General features: G+C 39.6%; 1 protein-coding gene across 13 annotated transcripts in view; it reads left to right on the top strand.

Annotated features, from left to right (window-relative positions):
* Positions 1-14818, top strand: part of rin2a (Ras and Rab interactor 2a) — a 98283-nt gene that overhangs the window by 29045 nt on the left and 54420 nt on the right. For 6 of the 13 annotated variants that reach the window (XM_048600798.1, XM_048600808.1, XM_048600807.1 and 3 more), the window contains exons 1-2: positions 533-640; positions 3542-3597. The gene's annotated coding sequence lies outside the window, so the exon portion shown is untranslated. Of the gene's footprint in view, positions 1-532; positions 641-932; positions 1070-1140; positions 1326-2432; positions 2455-3541; positions 3598-12801; positions 12818-14818 lie in introns of those variants that run through there. The other 7 variants (XM_048600803.1, XM_048600806.1, XM_048600799.1 and 4 more) reach the window with 5 other exon arrangements.

The raw sequence follows: 14818 nt of genomic DNA, 5'->3' as shown, positions 1-14818 counted from the left end.
TCATGTCCTCTGAAGTATCTTGTGATGTTTTACGATGCAAAAGACACTCTAAAAATGCGAATTGATGTTCTCATTATAGAGTTAGTCAGAGCCATTGTTACTTAAACTAATATTACCAGTTTTAATTCCTTAGATTACTAAATCCTAAAATTAATTGGCACACTACACATTGTTTTTGTGAGTGCCACACCAATGAATGAAAGTTGGAGTAACAATTCACGTAATTAGTAGCTTATGTATCGTCAATATCCTTTTTGTTTTTACTGAGTATCCTGGTGGCACAGTGGCTCAGTGGTTAGTCATGCTGCGTCACAGTGCCAGGGACCCGAGTTCATTCCAGCCTTGGGTGACTGTCTGTCTGTCTGTGTGGAGTTTGCTGTTGTCCCCGTGTCTGCGTGGGTTTCCTCTGGGCACTCTGGTTTCCTCCCACAGTCCAAAGATGCGCAAGCTAAATAGATTAGCCATGGGAAATGCAGGATTACAGGGATAGGGTAGGGGGATGGGTCGGGGTGGGACGGTCCTCGGAGGGGTGGTTTGGACAAATGGCTGAGTGGCCGGTTTCCACACTGCGTGGATTCTATGATAAACCGAAGCAGAGATCCAACAGGTCATTTATTGACAGGTGGAATTAGAAGTTAGAGTGAGTATGACTTTGTGTATGTAATAAATTATATTAGTATTGGGGTACTTTGCAAGTTTAGTAAAGTGTTTTAACTGAGGTCTCACAGGATTTATTCAAAGCCCTGATCTGGAAAACTTTTAACTTGTTCAGCCCCACCCCCAGCACACAACCTTCCCCAGCATAGGGACACTGAGACCAATTGCAGTGTCCTATCCACGATCTGGCAGAAACCATTCAATTTCATGTGTGGTTGCTACAGTTCTGAAGAAGTGTTAATGTGCACGGTCAATCCAGCTTTCCACTTGTACGCACGGGGAAAATTATTTCTAGTTGGATTTCCTGCTGCATAAAAGAGTTGGAAAGAGAGAGAACTTTCAGTCTATCTGTTCTGACTTTTTAGTCCAAAATATAGTGCTTTTGTCAGCCATCACAGGATCACACAGCCAAGTGAGTACTTTCCGAATGTGGTCACTGTCGTAGCGCAGGAGATGCGGCAACCAGGCTCCTGTGTGTGTGTGCGCCCTCTGCCGCTCCTCTTTGAAATGGTGTCTTGGCAACTCTTTTTCATCAACATGAGCAGGCAGCCAGATTGAACATCTTACCTGAAAAGCACCACCTACGACAGTGTGACTGGAGTGTCAGCCTTGACTTTTGTGTACAAATCTTGGAGTAGAACCTGAATTCATAAGCTTGTGATTCAGAGGTGAGAGAAAGAAGTATAAGAGGGCAGTTTCCTCATCGACTGGTTTGCCCAAAACCGTACATGGGAATGGAGATTTCCTTTAGACAAAGTGTTTTTATCATTTTGAAATCTGACTGTTGCACACAAATAATTGCAAAAAGAAATGTCAAATCCACCTCGGTTTAAGAATCATTTGACATTTGCATCTTGTCTTAAATTATGCCCAAAAATAACACCAGGTAGGATCGGGTAATGACATTAATTCCAGTAGATTGTCGAACCTCTCTTTTGAAAGTACATTCGGTATAGAGTGAAAATTACATCTGCATGGGTTACTTCTCGCTGCTCCGGTTTCCTCCCACAGTCCAGGGATGCGCAGGCTAGGTGGGTTAGCCATGGGAAGTGCAAGGTTACAGGGATGGGATATGGTGGGGGTCTGGTGGGATGCTGTTCAGAAGGTCAGTGTAGACTCGATGGGCTGAATGGCCTGCTTCCATACTGTAGGGATTCTATGATGATGATCTATGATTAGGATGAAGCCGAAGTTCTATCATCGTCTTTGAGACTGGGTAGTCTGCATCAACATGCAGCTGATCCCACCAAGGCTTAAGCAACTATTGCAAAAACAAGTGTAATAGCTAGGAGTAAAAGTAAGGTCAGGTGAACAACTTGAACCTGCTCAACTGTTTTGTGGTAATTACAGCCTAGCAGAACCTCGAGCACTGGGTCACCTTGGTAACTATAGGATAGCAAACATGGTTAAACTTATGTGTCTGGAAGGAGCTGCATAAGTGTGTTGTGGAACCTATTTCTGTAGTGCTAGAATTCTCAAGTGACCCATTAACCAGTAGCCTGCAAATAAGTAACGCTTGGTTAGATCCCAAACAGAAGTGCATTGGCAAGGAAAAGTTGTTTGATAGGGGACCCAACTTTTCCTTTTAAATTACCTCATTACTAGTGATTTCTGCAGAAGTAATTTTCTTGCTATCGGCTAGCCCAGCCGAGAGGCTTGCTATGAGAACCTGGACAACAGCCCACAGGAAAAAGGACGCTCTTTACTTTGTTTTTACAACAGCCTGTGCTTTGTGCAGAATGCTGTTTCTGTTGCACTTCTTGTATCGTGTTTAAAAATTATCCAGGGCTTCTTTAGGTAAGTGTGTTTAGACTGTTGGCTCTGCTAATCAGTCCACTGTTAGTGTTTTGTTTCACTGCTATTCATAAGAGACTGATTTACGTTAGTCAGCCTTCTGTTGATCAGACTTAAACATTCGAAGTACTTTATTAATCGCATATGCAATGTTTCTTTTTTTTTGCCTCGCTTTACCAGAAATGTCGCAGTAACATTTTTATTCTTCCATACTTACTATTGTAGCCAGTAATGAAATACTTTCAATATTATTCCACAAATTAATTTTGAGTTTGGTTTGAACAAGATGTGGCACTGCAAGTAGACATAATTATCCAATGGATTAGGTTGAACTTGCTGCAATAATGTAAACCAAAGTAAGTTGTGGCTGTTGATTCCCTTTAACGGTTTGTCATAATTCTTGTGATCTTTTACTAAGCAAAAGACACTAAATGCAAGTTGGTATTTTCACTGTCAAGTTAGTCCTAGAGCCTGCTAATACGTAAGCTAGTATTATCTGTTATAATTCCTTCGATTACTGTAAATCTTGTAAAGTCTGAACATAACTGGCACACTACACATTTGTTTTTGAAAGTGCCATGCCAATGGTTGTAGGTCGTAGTAACCTTTCTTGTAATTAACAGCTTCAGTATCATAAATATTACTTGTACTGGATAGATTGAAGCTGAGATTCAACTGGGCAGTTATTGAGATATGGTGTTAGAGGTTAGAGTGAACATGACTTTGTGTAAGTAATAAATTATTTTAGTACTGGGGTATTTTGTAAGCTTAGTAAAGCACTAACTGAGTAAGATTTCACAGGATATATTCAAAGCCCTGATTTGGAGTACATTTAAGTTTTATGTCCAGCACTTTAGTGTCACCCAGGGTAATGATATCCAGAGGTAATATGCCATCTGCATTTTTAATTTGACTGCTTGTTGTCATATGGCAAACAATGAACTGCAATTTAATTTCTTCATGTTTAATATCTTACAAAAAATGTCAAAATTAGTTATAATGAATGCTTTGACTGATGGCTGAACTGTCTTGGGGAATTCTTTTTAATTTTTGTTCTTTTCTAATCATTTTTTTATTTTTTAAATCTTAGTGACACTGTGACTCCAAATGGTGTAGCTGTCTCCTGGGGAAGAAAAGTCAATACGGGTAAGTGCAACATTTCCACTGGCTTACGTCCTATTGAAGTCCTACAACACAAACACACCAAGATGCTTCACTTTCTGAGCCCCTCAGCATAAAAGTAACAACTTTCTAATTGTTGAGTACATGAGGAGAAAGATGAAAGCAAGCTCATGTAGACCATAAACACCAGCAGAGATCTATTAGACCAAAGGGCCTATTTCAATGCTGTAAATATGATGTTTAAAAAAATGATTGAGCTGCTAGCTTGCATTAGAACTGGACTAGGTCAGAAGTCACACGGCAACAAGTTATAGTCCAACATGTTCTGACTTTGCCCACCCCAGTTCAACACCAGCACTTCCACATTAGGACTGGACGAGCACAAATGTAGATCAGGTCTGAGAAACACATCAGACCTCTGTAGCTCACCTGCACAGGCAAATGAATACAGCACCTACAGATAAGTGAGCTTTGTTGGAGTAGTAATTTGCTTTAAAGCATATTAATTTATGATATGGTATTGCTGCTTTAGTATTTAGTGGTATAAGCTTAGATTTGACAATGTTAATGAAGACACTTAATACTGTCTGTTAATTTAAGAATGTGACAGGACCCTTCTTAAACAAATTAATACCTTAATTAAAGCAGTGATCAGAAAATTGTAATATGAGCATATTCAAATGTTTTGGTGTACAAAGTAATTTCTAGGCTATAGCCCTCCGTGTGAGAACACTTGCAGGAGACTAGCTGAAACATTATTTTCTCAGTAGAACGAATCTGGTGTGGAGAACTCATTGCTTTTTTTCATAGGTTAATGCGCTGCTTGCATAATTCATTTAGTTTAGTGCGTGGTTTTTGCAAAACATGGGTGTAGTTGCAAATAGCAAACATTAACCATCATGTCTGGCTCAACATCCAGCTGTTTTGACTGTCAGCTGGAAACGTTGCCACATTTCGTAATAAGTGAATTTGATTCAAACATTTTGTATGGCACTACTGCTGGTTTGTTTTGTGTTCTTCAACTCAAAAGTGCTGCAGGTCTCTCATGAGTCTGCAAAGTCTGTGACGCGTTTTAGCCATTCCAAGTATTACGGGTGTGCACTTAAATTGAGCAATTGGATGTGAGTTGAAAATTACATCTTCTCAAGTTTGTCTGTTTTTATTCCCGTCCCAGTTTCTTAGTTATAAACAAATAGCTCAATCTCTCTGATACCAGATAAGTATGACCAGAAAAGATTTAAGATATGTATAAACTATTGTCCTAGTATTTGTAATGGTAGGTTTTAGCAACTTATAAGATACCAAGCTTCAGCTTTATGAATGTTATGGTAAATTCCAATGTGGCAAGGCTTCTGTACATATAAAAATCTAAAATGGAAAATAAAGATGCACAACAATTATTGCCAACTTTCCGAGGGAATAGTGTACTCTTTAAATGTCACAATATGTAATTTTTTAAATTGAGCACAGGATTAACTTTCTCAATAAGGAGCAAGTTAATTGAATGCTAGTTATTTTGAACTGGTTGCTGCTACATTCATGTGGCAATTACGAGATCAGATGGAACAGTGAATGTTACTCTTATTTCTAACAGTCGAATGCAACAGTAAAAAAGGAAATGAAAATGTAGTTTAATATTATTTTATTCCCCAGTAGCAATAAGAAATTTGCATTGGTCAATTATAGAGTCATACAGCATGGAAACAGACCCTTCGGACCAACCAGTCCATGCTGACCATGTTCCCAAACTAATCTAGTCCCACCTGCCTGCACTTGGCCTATATCCCACCAAACCCTTCCTATTCATGAACTTATCCAAATGCCTTTTAAACATTGCAACTGTACCTGCATCCATCACTTTCTCAGGCAGTTCATTCCACCCACGAACCACTCTCTGTATAAAAAAAAGTTGCCCTTCATGTCATTTTTAAATCTTTCACCTTTCACCTTCAAAATATGCTCCCTAGTTTTGGATTCCCCTATGCTGGGGAAGAAATCCTTGTCATTCACCGTATCTATGTCCCTCATGATAATATAAACCTCAATAAGGTATTCTGTCAATCTCCTATGATCCAGTGAAAAAGGTCCTAGCCTATCCAGACAATTATACAGCTCAAACCCTCCATTCTCTGAAACGTCCTAGTAAATCTTCTCTGAACCCTCTCCAGTTTAATAATATCCTTCCAATAACAGAGCGACCAGAGGTGCACACAGTACTCCAGAAGAGGCCTCACCAATGTCCTGTACAACCTCAATTTGACATCCAAACTCCTATATTCAAAAAGTTTGAACAATGAAGGCAAGCCTGCTAAACACCTTAGCCACTCTGTCTACCTGTGGCACAAATTTCAAAGAACTATGTACCTGAACCCCTAGGTCTCTCTGTTCTACAGCCACACTCAGGGCCCTACCATTAATTGTGTAAGTCCTGTCCTTTGTTTGTTTTACCAAAATGCAATACCTCCCATTTTTCCAAATTAAACTCCATCTGCCATTCCTCAGCCCATTGACCCAATTGATCAAGATCTCTTTGTAGTCTTGGGTAACCTTCTTCACTGTCCACTATATGACCAATTTTGGCGTCACCTGCAAAATTACGAACCATGCCTCCTATATTCTCATCCAAATCATTTACATAAATGACAAACAAAAGTGGACCCAGTATCAATCCTTGTGAAACACCGCTGATCATAGTCCTCCAGTCTGAAACACAACCTTCCAGCGCCACCCTCCGTCTCCTACCACAAAGCCAATTATGTATCCAATTGGCAAGATCACCCTGAATCTTATGTGATCTAACTTTACTAATTAGTCTACCATGCGGAATCTTGTCAAAGTGAACAATGTCTACCACTCTGCCCTTATCAGTGTTTTTGGTTACTTCATTAAAAAACTCAATTAAGTTTGTCAGACACTATTTTCCTCGCACAAAACCACGCTGACTATGACTAATCAATCCTGGCCGCTCCAAATGTATTTAAATCCTATCTTTCAGAATCACTTCCAACAACTTACCCATCACTGTCAGACTCACTATGGTTTCCAGGCCTCTCCTTGCAGCCTTTCTTAAACAATGGCACAACATTAGCCAACCCCCCCAGTCCTCCAGTACTTCACCCATGTTTATAGATGATACAAGTATTTCTGCTAGGGAACCCGCAATTTCCTTCCTAACTTGCCACATCAACTCGTCCGTGCCATTTTCCTAAACTCAACTAGTCCCATTTGCCTGCGTTCGGCCCATATCCCTCTAAGCCTTTCCTATCTGTGTACCTGTCCAAATGTCTTTTAAATGTTGTAATTGTACCCACCTCTACCACATCCTCTGGCAGTTTGTTCCATGCAAGCATCATCCTCTGTTTGAAAATGTTGCCCCTTCGGTCCCTTTCAAACCTTTCCCCTCTCATCCTAAACCCACGGCCTATAGTTTTAGACTTCCCTACTCTGGGGAAAAGACCTTCTCTATTCACCTTATCAATCCCGCATGATTTTTGATTTTATTGACCTCTATAAGATCATCTTTCAACATCATATGCTCTAGGGGAAAAAGTCCTAGCCTATCCAGTCTCTCATTGTAACTCAAACCATCCAGTAGCGGTAACATCCTTGTAAATCATTTTTGCATCCTTTTCAGATGAATAACATCTTTCCTATAGCAGGGTGTCTAAAATTATATGTATTCCAAGTGTGGCCTTATCAACGTCTTGGCTATTTACTGCATATCGAAGCAGTTGAATAGATTGTTCCCCGTGCATCTGGGAAATTAGGTAAAACAAAGAGAAAGAAATGGGTGAGGCCCCATTATATTGATATTTCCTGCCTATGTGACATGAATGAATGTCACAGGACCACAGGCCCCAGCATTCCAATTTAAATTGTTCTGAAGTAGCCTAAAAAGGAATGCTTTCTGTGATGGCACCAGTTGTTGGAAGAGTCTGAGTGATGTGCTCAATAGGATTTAAGGTCCCCAAACCTCTTCCTACTGGACAAAAAAGGAACCTTCAAACCAAGGACAGCAGCAAATCCAGATCTGGATGTGAAGCAGAAGCATGATCATTCACCCAGCCAATTCCTCGAGTAAGTCAGTTATGTGTGCACAGAAATGTACTTCTGGATTAGCACTCATTCTGCAGATGAAACTGAAAAGGTATTACATAAGACAATAGGAAATACAAACTGCAGCAGACCAATGGTCCATTGAACCTGCTCTGCCTTTCATTAAGAAGGTTGAACAAAGCTGATCTACTGCCTGCATTAATTCATCCACTTCCCTTGATTCCCTAAAGATCAAAATAAAATTCTCCAACTCTACTTTACGGTGCTCCATTATTGAGTACAGTTAAACTTCTAAAATAGGGAATTCCTCAGACTCTCAACATTTTGAGCAAAGACATTTCTCTTCATTTCCTGGCCTAAATGATTAAGATTGGGAAATGTAAAACATCAGAACACAATCAGGTCAAGCAACCTTCTCTGTGTCCACTTTGTCAGATCCCCTTACAATCTTGTTTATTTGTCATTCCTTTTCAACTGAAGGGTCCAGAAGTGAGGTACAAAAAACTCATTTAAAATTTAAGGTTTTCAAAATTCTTAAAAGAATTAATCAAGTCCTCTTATATTCCATTATGTTTCAAAATGTACCTGGAAATATTGAGTAGTATCAACCTTGTAATTGAATTAGAATTGAAACAAACATGAGCATCGACAATCTGTCTTAGATTTGATGAAACCTTAGACTGAAGAAAGGTTTGGGATAAATTCCAAGTAATGGTCACATAGTGATTGTCAGTCTCTAGATACAAGCAGTTAGGCTGCCTTTCTTGTTGGAAAAACAACTTTGTAGCAGCAATTTAAAATGTGTTTATTTCCCTTGATTTGGTAAATATTTTTATAGCTTTGCTAACACATTACCCTGAAGGCCATTGAATTGAGAATGAGTGAAAATTGGATTTCTACATACCATGATTAATTGTATGCTTTTTGCATGAATTTTGATTTACTGCTAGAATGTCTAACTGTCTACCCCAACACAGGCTGGAAGCGCCTTGAGGGCTATATTAGAGTATTGTCTTTTAACCGTGGAAGACCTCTTTGTGCAGCTGGGAAAATCAGTGCTTGCTAAAGGATTGAGCCTCTCAATACACTGCTAACATCTCAATTCATTTTGAAATCTCCCAGTAATATTTCACACTGAAACAGGATGATCCTAATGGATGGTATATTATAGAAGTCTCTAGGAAGGGAAAAATGGTTATCCAGCAAGGAGCTTGTTGTTTGCTCTTCACAATGTCAATTTTAGGAGTTGTATTGCTGAAAGTACACTATTTGAAACTGGATTTGGCTTGTAGCCAGTCAGAGATCACTTTAATAATGGGTGCCACTTCTGTCTATTGCAGAGGGCAAAACTGCCACAAATGTTTCATGAAATGTAATGGAGTTTAATGTTTTCTAACCGAAAAGGAATATATTAGCTGGCCATGATGTGGAGTATGAGATTGAAATAAGAATTCAAATAATGAATATGGAAGTCTGACCACGAATGAAAGAGAAAGCATTAGAAAAAGGGAGAGCTATCTTACAGAAGGTTTTTATAAATTCAGTCAGCATTCCACAGGCAAATGTAGAATGAAGCCATTTTCTAAGTATGTGAACTTGTTTTTCTAAAACATATATTCTGTACATGCAGTACATGACGCAACAGAATGATAATGGTGATCTTTACTTCATACTGAAACAGTTGTAATTGAAACATGACAAATTCTCTGTTTAATAATTGCCAGAAAGGTATGGGTTCGTGTGAAGCTCAGAATTTACTTTGACCTTCCAGGCAATGCTTGTATCGGGCGGAGATAATTGATCTTAATTTCTTCCCATCTGCAACTCACCTGGGAACTTTTTGTGATTCACCTGTATCTTCTGCTTCCCTGCTTATTAATTAGTAGATGTTTCATTCAGCACGTAACCTTTTTGAGCAAGGAATGGACTGTAAGTGCAATGATTTATGCTGACTGCAATTGTGGGGACACAGTGTGACAATTTGTTGATTGCAGTTCCAGGAATTATGACTGTTGTACTTTGCACGTGCTTTCCACCAATCTTTGTATTGCTGCGTATTTGTGCACCCATTGTACCTGTTATTTTGTGCAGACTCTTCCTCCTCACTCCATATTCGTTCCTCTGAAGTATGTCATGGTGCTTGCAAGTTGAGACGCGAAGTAATTGCTGAGCTTTGAATTGTCATCTGTATGGTTTAAGAACTAGATACTTAACTTGGACAAGGAAAGGTAAGAACTGTGTTTGAGCTTGAAAGCACCGTTGAGAAACCTTTTGGAGATAAAATGGTTACCTTCGGTGTAAACTGAGCACTAATTCGCAGTTAATAAGAGTGCAACAGTCATGGATGTTTAATTTATAAAAGAAACGAAAGACCTGCGGATGCTGTAAATCGGAAACAGAACAGAAATAGCTGGAAAAGCTCAGCATATCAGGCAGCATCTGTGGAGAGAAATCAGAGTTAATGTCTTGGATCGAGTGACCTCACTCGACCTGAAATGTTAACATGGATATTTAGTTAATTGATTCTCCAAGCATTTACATTTTTAATAACATCTCATGATTGTGAAATTTGGATAGGGCTTTTGATGTGCAATTTCCCTTCAATTTCTGATATTCAACCGGTGAAGTCTCAAGGATGCTGTCAGCACACAATGCAGTTGTCGCTTGTGAATGTAGTGGAAAAGACACAAGGTCCACCAGTATGCAGTGTTACATCGAGAGGACCAAACATCTACCAGTGCCTGAGATATTCCAGTTTTACGGTGTGACAGAGAAGCAGTTCTCGTGTTGCATCATCTGCCTTAAGAAGATCTTCAGACACCTTCACACATAAGGAGGGTACTATCGAAGAGCTCTTGTCCCTAATTGTTTTGTTCTGGCACTCCCCTAGTTGAGAACGGCTGCAAAAACAGAAATTGCTGGAAAAACTCAGCAGGTCCGGCAACATCTATGGAGAGAAATCAGTGTTCACGTTTCAGGTCGAGTTAACTCTGATTTCTCTGCACAGATACTACCAGACTTACTGAGTTTTTACAGCAATTTCTGTTTTCATTTCTGATTTACAACAACCGCACTTCTTTTGGTTTTTATTTAAGAACAGCCTCAGTCAGTTTAATTGTTGCAGACTAGGGTAAGTGGTGGTGTAGTGGTAATATCACTGGATTAGTAATCCAGAATTTCATACTAATGTTCTGGGGACATGGCAGATGATAAAATTTAAATTCAAAGAAAGAAATTGCGATTTAGAAGTCTAATGATAACCACCATACCATTATAAATTGTTGTAAAAACCTAACATGTTCACGAATGTCTTGTTTAGAAGATAATCGGAACTACATGCAAATCTCAACCCACAGCAATGTGATTGATGCTTATCTGCCCTCTGGGCAACTAGGGATTGGCAATAACTGCTGGCCCAGCCAGCAACGCCCACATCCCATGAATAATTATACAACAGAGTTTTGTGGAAGTGAAAGGATAATTCCAGCCACTTTCAGTGTTGGTAAGGCAAAAGTTAAAATTGTGAAACAAGCAAAAACAGAAATTGCTGGAGAAACTCAGCAAGTCTGGCACACCACCCGTGTAGATACAACAGAGGCAGTGTTTCAAGTCCATTCTCCAGCAATTTCTGATTTTGTTTGTTTCAGATCTCTAGCATTCGCAGTTCTTAGTTTTATTTTAGTGTTTAATTCAGTGCCACATCTCCTCCAAGTATGCCGTTCTGAGGAAGGTTCATTAGACTCAAATTTAACTCTGGTTTCTACCCACAGATGCTGTCAGATCTCTGGCATCCTTAGCTCTTTGTTTTATTGTAGTTAAAGTTGTGGTTTAAGTGCCTGAAATAGAAAGTGCTTAATTTATGATACCAATGTTTAAGACCCTTTGGCAAGAAAAGAAACTTGTGTGTCCTTAAATTTGCCCAGGTGAAAGGTCAGTTGTGCGTTTACTTAGAGATAATTATTCTCTGCTGATCAAGATTGGTTGGACACACCTTATTTCTTTAACCTTCCTGGTTAGATTTGATGCAGTTTGTTTGATCCATTGTTATCAACTGTGTCATTGAATCAGGCATACCAACAGCCATTTCTTTGCAGAGATCAAGCCAAAGAAAATGCAAGTTTGGAGGGTGGAACCGCATAAGTTAACAACATAATTAAGCTTCACAAGAACCAATAAGATTGGTCTGCTGAAGACTGACGTTTTGATGTGAATCAAGGCTTTTAATTCTGTTCCAAAACGGTTTAGGTTGGAATTTACAGAGTATGGTCATGCTTTTCTAAAGGTATGTGCCGATTCAGTCCCGCCCCTCCATTGGTATTTACTCTGGGTGTCTTAATGGGCACCAGACCAACTTTTCAATATCCTGGCCAGCCATTTGATTCCATTTCCTGTTGACATGCAGTAAAAAGTTGAAATTAGGACAAACATCGCCCATTTGTGTCCTGACGTTCCTGTGGGAAACTGTCAGATACTTTTCATAGTTTCTCTGAGAAACACTGAGCATAAACTTGGTGAGATTTTTACACCAGCTAGATTTGGCAATAACTTGATCTGAGCACAAGCATTTTTAAATTCAATAAACCAATATTGGAAACCTGCCCAGCGTACTACATTTCCATGTTTTTGGATAGTCCAATGGGACATTCAGAGAGTAACGTGCTGTATATGTTCAAAACACATTGAACCCTACAAGGACTTGTTTGTTTAATTTCACTTATGTCATTTATTTCAGGACTTAAGAATTTCTAAGTATTGCATGTTTCAATATGTGAGTCATTTTTCTGATGCATTTGGGTGTCCTTATGGCTGTTGCTTAAATCCCTTTACCACTGAAGGAGGCAGATCATTCTGATTCCAAGTGGGAACACAGTGGATCTGTGCCGAGGGTTTCAGTGGACTTTTCAACCAAAGGGAGACATCACAGCTAATTCTGATCTAGGGTCTGCACGTGACATGCACAGAGAAACTCTAAATCCAGCATGGGCCATGAAATAGTGTTTGAGATTGCAAATCCGAGACTGATTCCCTATGGATCTGAACTACTGAGGGCGGAAGCTGAAAGATGAGCAGGTGCTGGGTTTTCACAGGATTCAAACTGGGTCCATTATCCAAGTCCTGGCCAGAATCAGAGCAGGAACCTGAGCTTGTGGAGCAGACAGCCACAGACCAGGAGTTCCATGTGGTCCAGGTAAAAATGCATGCCAGCTATGTCCACAGGGAGGTGGTTTTCAAGATGCTATCCATTGTAGTACACAAACCAGTTACATAGACCTAGAAATCTGGGATGTACAAAGCCGTTTTGAACCACATTTGCACGTACAGTGAAAGGAATCTTCTGCTCCCAAGAATTGGATGTGGTGGTGACTGGGTAGAATCACTGGATCAGAGCCCCTGGCTAATATTCTGTGTCATGGGTTGGAATCCCATTATGGCAATTGGTGACATTTTACTTCATAAAAATCTGGAATCAAGTGGTAGCCTAATGGTGACCATGTAGCCACTTTTGTTGTAAAAACCCATCTGCTTTTCTGATGTCCTTTAGGGAATGAAATCTGCAATCCTTACCTGGCCTACGTGTGATACCAGACTTGTAACAGTGTGGTCAATTCTTTATTAATCTCTGGACAACTATGGATGGGAAATAAATAGTGGCCTAACCAGTGACCCCACATCTCCACAGAGAAACATAGGCAGGTGGAAGGAAATGCAAATAATGGGGTGGCTGGCCACAACACACACAGCGCAGGGACACTGTTGACATGCATTTAGAACAGACACTTGCATATAGAACCTGAAGCATGCTTAAGGCATGTGCCATGGCTGCCCTACTAAATGCCCAAGAGTGTGGGTGGTGTACTTTCCATGCAAAATGAGTACCAGCTGCTCAAGATATTGGAGCCTTAAAATGTTCACTTTATGCCTATAACACAGGCACAGCAATATCCAATTTCTAAGTCTTTGTCTCCATTTGGGTCGGTATGTCAGGTAGCATGGCTTCCACAACTGCTCATTTAATGAAAAAAATGAGTTGGATGAAGTTCAGAAAAGGCATCCAAGTTTTAACTCCCACTGAGATGATATTTGCAGACTTCCATGAAGGAAAATCTGTGTTTCGTACATAATTGTTACTTTGTTTGGGTGACTGTTGGTATATGGGACGATAAAACTGCAGGAATGTTGCTGGCGGTTGTTCCACAGGATTGTTTGCATGTTTGGTCTGCTCTTGATATAGCCCCTTATTTATCCTGTCCGACCTTTGGCAAGAACGATGTGTACTTTAAATAACTTCATTGGGTGATTTATTTTGCTCCAAACCTGCACTTGCCCAAAATTAAGCTTAAAGGATAGATGTCAAATTTACCTTCTAGCACAGCCCAAGTTTCAAACTTCTTGGGAAACTTTCTAAATTTAAAAGTCCCAAGTTATTTCTATCATTGATGGAAGTACTAGCGGTATATAAAATTCCTACTGAGCCATAACAGCTGTGATATATCTGTTTGTATGTTCCAATATCAAGACACAGTCCTTATTAGTTAAGGTCTCTGACCTAAGTGTTTTGCAAATTAAATGTTTTTCCGACCATGTGAATGATGTAAATGTTTTTGCCAAAAATCTATGAAGTAATTAGTTAACCCCAAGGGGTACGTTGTGTTTATCATCTTTGCTTCTTGATTCTAGTACTAACTGCATAATGACCACATTATCTTGCAAAATCATTGTTTAGTGTCATAAAGACAAGGTCACAGCACAAGTATATAATCATATTATGTGCCAATGGATGAGGAAAGCCACTCATCCCATTTTTGTTCATCCTTCATTAATTTATCTAAAGTCCATGCCATCAGACATCGTGCCTGTTCAAGGGTGAGATGGACAGATTTTTAATCCGTAAGGGAATCATGGGTTACAAAGATTAGGTAGGAAATTATATTTGAGAATTATCAGAGCAGTCACGATCTCGTTGATGGTGGAGTGGTCTCACTGAGCCAAACGGTTTATTTCTGCACCTACATCTTACGGCGATTCATCCTAGTACCCTTTGTTCTACTCCCACCAATTATTTTAAAGGGGTATTCCAGATTAATGTTTCCCATGTCGTTTTATTATATCTCACACCTCCCTATCACCATAAGAACATAGAAACAGAAGTAGACTATTCTGCCCATTGAGTCTACTCCACTAGTCAATG

Source organism: Rhincodon typus, chromosome 9 (assembly GCF_021869965.1).
Source record: "Rhincodon typus isolate 14 chromosome 9, sRhiTyp1.1, whole genome shotgun sequence".
In the NCBI taxonomy this organism is placed as follows: Eukaryota; Metazoa; Chordata; class Chondrichthyes; order Orectolobiformes; family Rhincodontidae; genus Rhincodon; species Rhincodon typus.
Note: the sequence above shows the minus strand (reverse complement) of the source record. Positions and strands in the feature narration are given on the sequence as shown.